The sequence below is a fragment of the Cynocephalus volans genome, chromosome 10, assembly GCF_027409185.1.
Source record: "Cynocephalus volans isolate mCynVol1 chromosome 10, mCynVol1.pri, whole genome shotgun sequence".
In the NCBI taxonomy this organism is placed as follows: domain Eukaryota; kingdom Metazoa; phylum Chordata; class Mammalia; order Dermoptera; family Cynocephalidae; genus Cynocephalus; species Cynocephalus volans.
The window spans coordinates 12633338-12643667 of record NC_084469.1 but is presented as its reverse complement, the minus strand read 5'-3'; positions in this window follow the sequence as shown (position 1 = coordinate 12643667).

The window sequence follows — 10330 nt, the reverse complement described above, 5'->3', positions numbered from 1 at the left end:
CTTTCTGAGCACCGAAGAAAGTCTTTATTTCCTAAAGTTTAGGTGTGAGATCCATTTCCTCTGGCATAGTACTGTGTCAGAACTTCAAACCTGAATATTCAACTGTACCCTGACCAGCCCCACCAGATGTCCCACAGGCACCTATATTGAAGCAGCTTCTAGAAAGCTCAGCACACCTTCATCCTGGCTTCTCCTTATCTCAGTGAGTTCACCCAGTCACTCGGGTCATGTGTAACTTCTCTCTGTCCTGCACTCTCACCCGTGAATTCTATTTTCTCTACATGTTTAACTTTATAAATATTTTATAATGTATAAATAAAGCACATATACAGAAAAGAGCATTATAATTATAGAATGAATACTTGTATAATGACAATCCAAGTTAGTAAGTCATTTCCAACACTCAGAGGCCCTCTGTAAAGCCTTCCTCCATCAGACTACCTTCTCTCCCTTTAGAATATCTCCCATCTTTAATTTTATGGTAATTAACCCCTTGATTTTTAAAATTGCTTAACCATGAACGCAAGCATTCCTGAATGATGTGGTTTAGTTTTGCCTGTTTTTGAACTTTGTGTAATATGAATCACACTGTAAGAATTCTTTTACATCTTATTTTCCAACATTATGTTTGAAAGATGAATTTATGTTGTACGTCTAATTAGTTTATTTTTATTCTTGCATAACATTCCGTTGCATGAGTGGAGTTGTGTGACTTACTATGATTTTTAAATTGATCTCACTGTCCATGAACATTTGGGCTGGTTCCATTTTGGGGTTATGGCAAACAGTGGTATTATCAGCATTCTTAAGCAGGGGGTATTGGTGAACATTTCCATCCATGGGCCTACAGTATATCCCCAAAAGTGGAATTACTGGTCGTATGGCATATGTTCCTTCAATGTTACTAGGTAATGCCAAACTGATTTTTCCAAAGAATTTGAGGAAGACAATCGCAATAGGTAGCTTTAAATGATTTCTAGTCAAAGCTTGTATCTTTTAAATGATTTTCTAGTCAAAGCTTGAAATCTAATGCAGGGCAGAAGTTTGCTATTTTACCTGCCCAGTGATAGCAAATGTGACCTTTGTGGCAGAATCAGAGGGAAAGCATGGCATAAAAGATCCATAGACTCTGCTGTAACACAGAACTGGGGCCGGTGGGGTGGGGTGGGGCAGCGCTCCACTGCTAAGTCGCTGTGTTGACTTTCAGCCCAGGCTCAGTTTTGTTATCCAGAAAATGTGTTCAACATGGACACACAGAGATGTAAGGTAGAATAAATGAAGTATTAAATATAAAGTGACCTAACACAGTGTTTTACACGTGGTTGGTTCTTAAATATTACTTTTCCTTCTCTTTATGAAGGAGAGTGTGAACCTATCTTAACATTCATCCTCTTTTCCTGTAATGTATGGATGAGACTTTTACGATGTGTCTATACTCAGGGCCATTTCTAACCTGCAAAATTCTTGAGTTCTCCTTGGCACTTCTTCTGAGGAAAGTAACTTACAGTTTCATAGAGTGATTATTGAGAGCTGTCACAGTTTTTCCAGGGTGACCAGCCACTAGTAGACTGAAGAAAGACTTCCTTAAAGGAGAAAAAGATTAAACATTGCAAAATAAAGCATCATGATTACTTTGCTCCTTTTGTGTGAACTTGTGTGTCTGCCAGCATTGAACTCCCTCTGCTTCAACATTCCAGGGAAATTTCAGTTTCACAAGATTATAGTGTTTCTGTGTGTGTATGTGTGTTTATAACACACTTCTTCTGTGCTTATCACATTGGGGTAGGTGTGCTTGGGAGAAATAACACAAAGAGCTAAAGGATAAATATTACTCATATCTAGCAAGCTTTTGGGAATTTCCTAGAAATGGGTAAATTTTTGTTTTGTGGAAATTTTTATTTGTATATTAAAATAGTCAGTGGTAAGATATGAAGCAGGATATAGATTTTGCTCAAACTTTTTAAAAAACAAACAATATTTTAGGGAACCTCTGTACCTCTGCAGGGTACTTTGGGCTGTGTCCTAAACTCCCTGGGGATACAAACTTTATATTTGTGCCTGTAAATATCTTTTAGAACTTACAGATACAACTTGAAATATTTGAATCACTTTTCTCTTCCATTAGAGAGATTACAAAAAGTTGGAAACTGATAATGTCTTTGGAGTTTTCTCACATGCTCTTAGATAATCTGCCATTCTCTTTTTGTGATTTTATTTCTTAAGACCCTGGCAAAATCTTGTCTCCTTGAGGCAGAGAAGACGGGGGCTTCAGTGGGAGGATGAGAAGAGGGTAAGGTTTTGTTGGGGCTTGTCTCCCTTGCATGTTGCAGAAAATACCACCCTGACTTCTAAGTCAATCTGCAGAGCTAGAAGTAATTATAAAATGCTCCAACAAAATCCACACATTCTTAAAAGCAGTCACAAGAAATCAGTGGAGCTAGATTTATATATCTTAAGATTATCGAGGTCATTTCTACTTTCTGCCTATTTCATATACAGATGTTTTAAACTTCATATTCTAGTCTGAAACCATCTGCAATCATTCTAAGAGTTTAAATTCTGTAACTCACATTTTACAAAGTGAGACTGTTTTGTATTCTTTTATGAGATGGCCAATCAGGTACGGCCACAAGAGGAGACACAGGAGAGGCTCAGAAAAAATAAAGTTTATTATACTCATAGGTCCTAGAGATGGGAGGCAGGCCACTATGCAGGGCCACATGGGAGAGACACACAGGTGGTCAGGAGGCCGAAAACAGGAGTGACGGGAGCACCTGGGCTGTGGGGTTTCAGTGGGAAGGCAAAGTGGTGCAGGGCAAACAGTTGGGTACTATCTAGTTAGGATAATTTCAGTGGGCTTTGGGCTATAGGGGTAGGGGTGGTCTCTAGTTGACTGGTACCTGGACTGGGATGATTAAGGCAGAGGAATATTGCCTTCTGAGGTGCAGGAGCTTGACAGAGGAGATATGGCTCTGGATTGGTAAATTTGCATATTGAAGGCATGCTCCCTGCTGAGCCCTTTGCACTTCTAGATATGGACAGGGGACTGAGGGAGTCTCCTTAGCCGGAAAGGTTTTTAAAGGTTTCAAAACATCACAATATACAGAAAATAAAAATACAATACAAAGACACTAATATTTCACATTTGTAAAATGAGGGGCTTGGTCTGGTTCTGTGATCCCTGTAGTTTATTTCTCAAATTTTAGGATTCCACTTTGAGTTCCTTTCTGATTGAGCGTTTAGCGTGACAAGGGGAAATTGCATTTAACATAAGGTTGGCTTGTTACAAAGACTCAGGTAATTAAGAAATATTCATTATCTTGGCAAGACCTTTTTAGTTAGCTATATTTTGCCTTAATTATGGTAATAATAACAAAGTCAATGAACTTACCACCTTTCCTTTAAGGGCCTCCAAATGTTTTATGCACAGTGATTCTAAGAGGGTGCTAGGTAATGAGCTCACTGCGAGATGAGTCTTATCATTTGATTAAATCCATAATTTTTGAGTTAAAGGTAAAAACTAGGTATGGAAACGTTGGCTGTTATTTTAATAGACCGTTTTGAAGTCTTTACAAAACATAATTGTTAACTTTCTTATAAGGGGACTTGGTATTTTGGCATATTTCCTGTTAATTCTTTCTGGGAGTCAAGTGTCAATGATCTACCTTTTGCTTTTCTGTATGTTCAAAAGGATGTAAAGTGTTTTTTAAAAATTACATGTAGTAACATTGACTCTTTTTTGTTAAAAGTTTTATGCATTTTTGACAAATGCACAGTCATGTGTCCACTAGCATAGTCATAATGCAGAATAGTTCTGCTAGCCAAAAATTCCCTGTCTTTCCTTTTTATAGTCAAAATTCGTTCACTCATCCCTAACCTTCGACAAATATGGATCTGTTTTCTGTGCCTACAGTTTTGCCTGTTCAGAATATCATACAATATATAGTCTTTTGAGTCTGGCTTCTTTTTTCTTTTTGCATAGCAAAATGCATTTGAAATTGATACATGTTGAATGAATCAGTAGTTCGTTCTTTCCATTGCTGAGTAGTATTTCATTGTGTGGCTGCACCCAGTTTGTTTATGTATTCACGAGTTGAAGGACACCTTGTTTCTGGATTTTTGGGATTATGAATAAAGCTGCCATAAACGTTTGCATAAAAATTTTTTGTGTGAACATAAATTTTTATATTTCTTGGGTAAATACCTAGGAGTGAGATTACTGGGTAGTATGGTAAGTATATGTTTAATTATAAAAACCTGCTGAACTATTTACCAAAGTTGCCGCACCATTTTGTAATTCTACCAGTAAGGTATGAGACTTTCAGTTGCTCCATTTTCTCATCAGCACTCTGGTTTGTCAGCTTTTTCTATTCCAGTCATTCTAATAGGTGCATAGTGGTAGCTCCTCTTTTATATGATATTGATCATCTTTCTACATGCTTATTGGCCATCTGTATATCTTCTTTGGTGAGGTGTCTGTTCAGATCTTACCCCCACTTTTAAATTGAGTTGTTCGCTTTCTTATTGCTGAATTTAAAAATTTTTTTATGGATTCTGTTTACAAGTCACTAGTCAGATATGTGACTTGGGAATATTTTTCCCTAGTGTGTGGCTTAAGTATTCTCTTTCGTAGGTCAAATGTTTTAAATTTTGATAAAGTCCAATTTATTAAGATTTTCCTTTTTTGGATAACAGTTTTGATGTCATGTCTAAGAACTCTTTACTTAATCTGAGATCACAAAGATCTTCCATGTTTTTTTAAAAAATTTTTATAGATTTGCATTTTACATTTAGACCTATTTTAAGTTGATTTTTTATATAAAGGCTAAGATACATTGTGATTCAAATTTTTTTGTGTGCACATGAAAATTCAGTTTTCATCATCATGACTGGAAGACTATTCTTTCTTCATTAAATTGCTTTTGCAATTATGCCAAAAATCAGATGTCCATATATGAGTGGGTCTATATATGAACTTTCTATTCTGTTCTATTGATCTATGTGTTCAACAGTACTACACTGTCTTAATTACTCTAGCTTTATAGTAAGTCAGTCTTGAAATTAGGTAATGTTAATCTTCTGGCTTCTTACTTTTCAAAATTAATTTGATTATTTCAGTATCTTTGCCTTCTCATCCAAATTTCAGAATCTGCTTGTAAATATCTAGAAAAGGGCTGCAAAGTTTTGATTTGAATTGCATTAATTATAGAGATCAGATGGAAGAGAATTAACATCTTGACAATTTTGATGCTTCCAATCCATGAAATGGTATATCTCTTCATTTGTTTAGATCTTCTTTGCATTTATCAGTGTTTTGTGTTTTTCATCACATTTGTTCTGCACACATTTTGTTAGATTTATACCTATGTATTTAGTTTTTTGGTGTGATAGAAAATGGTACTGTTTCTAATTTTGATTTCCAACTATTCGTTGCTAATATATGAAATACCATTAATTTTTATATATTAACCTCGAATTCTGACACCTTGCAAAACTTACTTAGTATTTCTAAGAGCATTTTTGTAGACTCCTTTGGATTTTCTATATATACAATTGTATTATCTGTAAATAGAGAATGCTTTATTTCTTTCTAATGTATTTTGCCCCTCCCTTCATGGGGATTAGTTCTTTCAGCACAATATTAAACAGGAGTGGTGAAAGCATACATCTTTGTCTTATTTCTGATTTTAGAAAGAGAGCATTTAGTCTTTCACCATTATCTATACTATGATTTGTAATATTTTTTTTAGATGACTTTTATAAGGTTAAGAAAGTTTCTGCACATTCATAGTCACTGAAAGGTTTTTCAAAAAAATCATTAATAAATATGAATTTTCTTAATTGCTTTTTCTGCATGTATTGAAATGATCTTATTTTTTTTTTTTTAGTTTGATAATATGACAAATTACATTGATTGAATTTTGAATGTAGAAACAACCTTGCATTACTGGGGTAAACCCAATTTGGTCACAATATATTATCCATTTTCTATATTGCTTAATTCGATTTGCTAATATTCTAACTATATTTCCATGGGTTTTAAATTTATATACATGCACTGTATTTTCTTTTTGTGGAATGTCTTTTGTTTTATATCAAAATAACACTGGCTACATGAAGTGATTTTGGATGTATTCTCTCCTCTTTTAATTTATGAAAGTGATTGTGTAGAATTCATATCACTTCCTTTTTAAATGTTTGGAAAAGTTGACCAGTGAAACCCTCTGGCCCTGTAGCTTTTGTGTTATAAGTTCTTAAACTAGAACTTAAATTTCTTTGTTGGCTATAGGACTATTACAGTTTTCTAATTTTCTTAAATGACTTTTGGTAGTTTGTGTTTTTAAAGAAATTTGCACAATTTTATTTATGTTGTTAAATTTAAATGATTAAAGTTATTTTTAGTAATTCCTAATTATTATTTTCTTACCTGGGCTGTCTGTGGTAATGTACTGTTTTTATTCCTAATATTGGTAAATTGTGTCTTCACCTTTTTTTTTTCTGGTCAGTCTTTCTTGATGATTATACATTTTGTTAATCTTTTCAAAGAACCAGCTTTGGGTTTCTTTGAGATTTCTTGTTTTTTCTAGTTTAGTTATATTTATTTGTGCTCTTAAGAGAACTTAAGAACTTAAGATGAGAAAAAGAGTGTATACATTTACCCAGATATATGCCACTGCTATTGCTTTTTCTTCATTCCTGAAGTTTTAATATTAATTCTGGTATCATTTCTGTTTCACCTGAATAGCTTCCTTTTGCATTTGTTTTAGAACAGGTTTACTGATTCTTCATCTGGAGCTTCATAAGTTTTCCTTCATCTAAAGATGTCTCTATTTTGTCTTCATTTTTGAAGGATATTTTCACTGGATATAGAAATCTAGGTTGACAGTTCTTTTCTTTCAACATTAAAGATACTCTTCCAGTGTCTTCTGGCTTTGAAAGTTTCTTTTTTTTTTTTTTTTTTTTTCAAATGTATACATATATATCCCTGTCTGCTTTTTTTTTTTTTTTTAAATTTTATTTTGTCGATATACATTGTAGCTGATTATTGCTTCCCATCACCAAAACCTCCCTCCCTTCTCCCTCCCCCCCTCCCGCCCGACAATGTCCTTTCTGTTTGCTTGTTGTATCAACTTCGAATAATTGTGGTTGTTATATCTTCTTCCCCCCCCCCCCGGTTTGTGTGTGTGTGTGTGTGTATGTGTGTGTGTGAATTTATATATTAATTTTTAGCTCCCTCCAATAAGTGAGAACATGTGGTATTTCTCTTTCTGTGCCTGACTTGTTTCACTTAATATAATTCTCTCAAGGTCCATCCATGTTGTTGCAAATGGCAGTATTTCATTCGTTTTGATAGCTGAGTAGTATTCCATTGTGTAGATGTACCACATTTTCCGTATCCACTCATCTGATGATGGGCATTTGGGCTGGTTCCAACTCTTGGCTATTGTAAAGAGTGCTGCGATGAACATTGGGGAACAGGTATACCTTCGACTTGATGATTTCCATTCCTCTGGGTATATTCCCAACAGTGGGATGGCTGGGTCGTATGGTAGATCTATTTGCAATTGTTTAAGGAACCTCCATACCATTTTCCATAGAGGCTGCACCATTTTGCAGTCCCACCAACAATGTATGAGAGTTCCTTTTTCTCCGCAGCCTCGCCAGCATTTATCGCTCAGAGTCTTTTGGATTTTAGCCATCCTAACTGGGGTTAGATGGTATCTCAATGTGGTTTTGATTTGCATTTCCCGGATGCTGAGTGATGTTGAGCATTTTTTCATATGTCTGTTGGCCATTTGGATATCTTCCTTAGAGAAATGCCTACTTAGCTCTTTTGCCCATTTTTTAATTGGGTTGCTTGTTTTCTTCTTGTAAAGTTGTTTGAGTTCCTTATATATTCTGGATATTAATCCTTTGTCAGATGTATATTTTGCAAATATTTTCTCCCACTCTGTTGGTTGTCTTTTAACTCTTTTAATTGTTTCTTTTGCTGTGCAGAAGCTTTTTAGTTTGATATAATCCCATTTGTTTATTTTTCCTTTGGTTGCCCATGCTTTTGGGGTCGTATTCATGAAGTCTGTGCCCAGTCCTATTTCCTGAAGTGTTTCTCCTATGTTTTCTTTAAGAAGTTTTATTGTCTCAGGGTGTATATTTAAATCCTTAATCCATTTTGAGTTGATTTTAGTATACGGTGAGAGGTATGGATCTAGTTTCATTCTCCTGCATATCGATATCCAGTTATCCCAGCACCACTTGCTGAAGAGGCAGTCCCTTCGCCACTGAATAGGCTTGGTGCCTTTGTCAAAGATCAGATGGCAGTAAGTGTGTGGGTTGATTTCTGGATTCTCTATTCTATTCCATTGGTCAGTGTGTCTGTTTTTATGCCAGTACCATACTGTTTTGGTTATTATAGCTTTGTAGTATAGCTTAAAGTCAGGTAGTGTTATGCCTCCAGCTTTATTTTTTTTGCTGAGCATTGCTTTAGCTATTCGTGGTCTTTTATTGTTCCATATAAATGTCTGAATAGTTTTTTCCATTTCTGAGAAAAATGTCTTTGGAATTTTGATGGGGATTGCATTGAATTTGTATATCACTTTGGGTAGTATGGACATTTTCACTATGTTGATTCTTCCAATCCAAGAGCATGGAATATCTTTCCATCTTCTTGTATCCTCTCTAATTTCTCTCAGCAGTGGTTTGTAGTTCTCATTATAGAGATTTTTCACCTCCTTGGTTAACTCAATTCCTAAGTATTTTATTTTTTTGGTGGCTATTGTAAATGGGCAGGCTTTCTTGATTTCTCCTTCTGCATGTTCACTATTGGAGAAAAGAAATGCTACTGATTTTTGTGTGTTGATTTTGTATCCTGCTACTGTGCTGAAATCATTTATCAATTCCAACAGTTTTTTTGTAGAGGTTTTAGGCTGTCCGATATATAGGATCATGTCATCTGCAAACAGGGACAGTTTGACTTCATCTTTTCCAATCTGGCTTTGAAAGTTTCTGATGAAAATCCACATTCATTTGGATCATTTTCCTCCTTTTATGTAACGTGTCATTTTTCCTTGGCTGCATTCAATATTTTTCTTAAGAGTGGGATGCCTAGGGTGAGAAATTTTAGGAGCCACTCAGTCTCAAGGTGGTGCGTGTGTTGAACAACCCTGAGAGCCAGTGCTCTCTGACAAAGTTTCTCTGCTTAACAAAACTTTAGTCAGGCTCCAGAAACTTCTCTTAGGCCCATCCATGTACTTTCTTGTAAAAGCCAGTTTTACCAAAAACTGCTAAGGCAGTTTAGCAAGAACCCTCATTCTCAATACCTGATCACCTCCGATATCTGATCAGGCTTTTCATCCTCCACCACCCCCCAGGTGATGTCTGATCTTGCTGGCCTGTCTTCAGCAGGAATCCTGTTATGTCAGTTTAGCCAGAATCCCCATTACTTCTTCTTTTTAAAATTAATTAATTAATTTTGACCAGTAAGGGGATCGCAACCCTTGGCACGGTGTGGTCTGCACCACGCTCAGCCAGTGAGCACACCGGCCATCCCTATATAGGATCCAAACCCGTGGCCTCAACGCTACCAGTGCCGCCCTCTCCCGAGTGAGCCACGGGGCTGGCCCAGAATTCCCATTACTTATGATGCTTCCTCTCAGTAATTTTCCAGTCACTAACCTGTACCCTGCTCCATGGCTATATATTCCCACTTGCCTATGTTGTTTTGGAGTTGAGTCCAATCTCTCTTCCCCATTGCAAGATCCCATTGCTGTGGTGGTCTCTATCATGATGGTCCTGAATAAAGTCTTCCTTTAAGAAGTATAATTGAATAATTTTTTCTTTAACACCTCTTAAATTTTTCTCCGTAGGTGCCTACATTTGACTTACCCTAGTCCCAGCCTTGCTTGAACTCTCCAGCTCCCATTTTAGGTTTTCCTGCCAGATTAATGGATTCTCTTGCACTGTCTCATAGCTCCACACATCTGGGGCTGCCATCTACATGATGCAATAAGAAGAAAGAGAGAGAGGGCCGGCCCGTGGCTCACTCGGGAGAGTGCTGTGCTGATAACACCAAGGCCCCGGGTTCGGATCCCATATACGGATGGCCGGTTCGCTCACTGGCTGAGCGTGGTGCTGACAACACCAAGTCAAGGGTTAAGATCCCCTTACCAGTCATCTTTTAAAAAAAAAAAAAAAAAAAAAAAAAAAGAAAGAGAGAGATAATTTAACAGGGATTTCCCCCAACAATCTTTGGACTACAAACATCCTTTTCCCCATTTCTTCTGGCCAAAGAGATGGTTTTCTTTCAGGTGCTCAGGTGCCCATACAACCAACA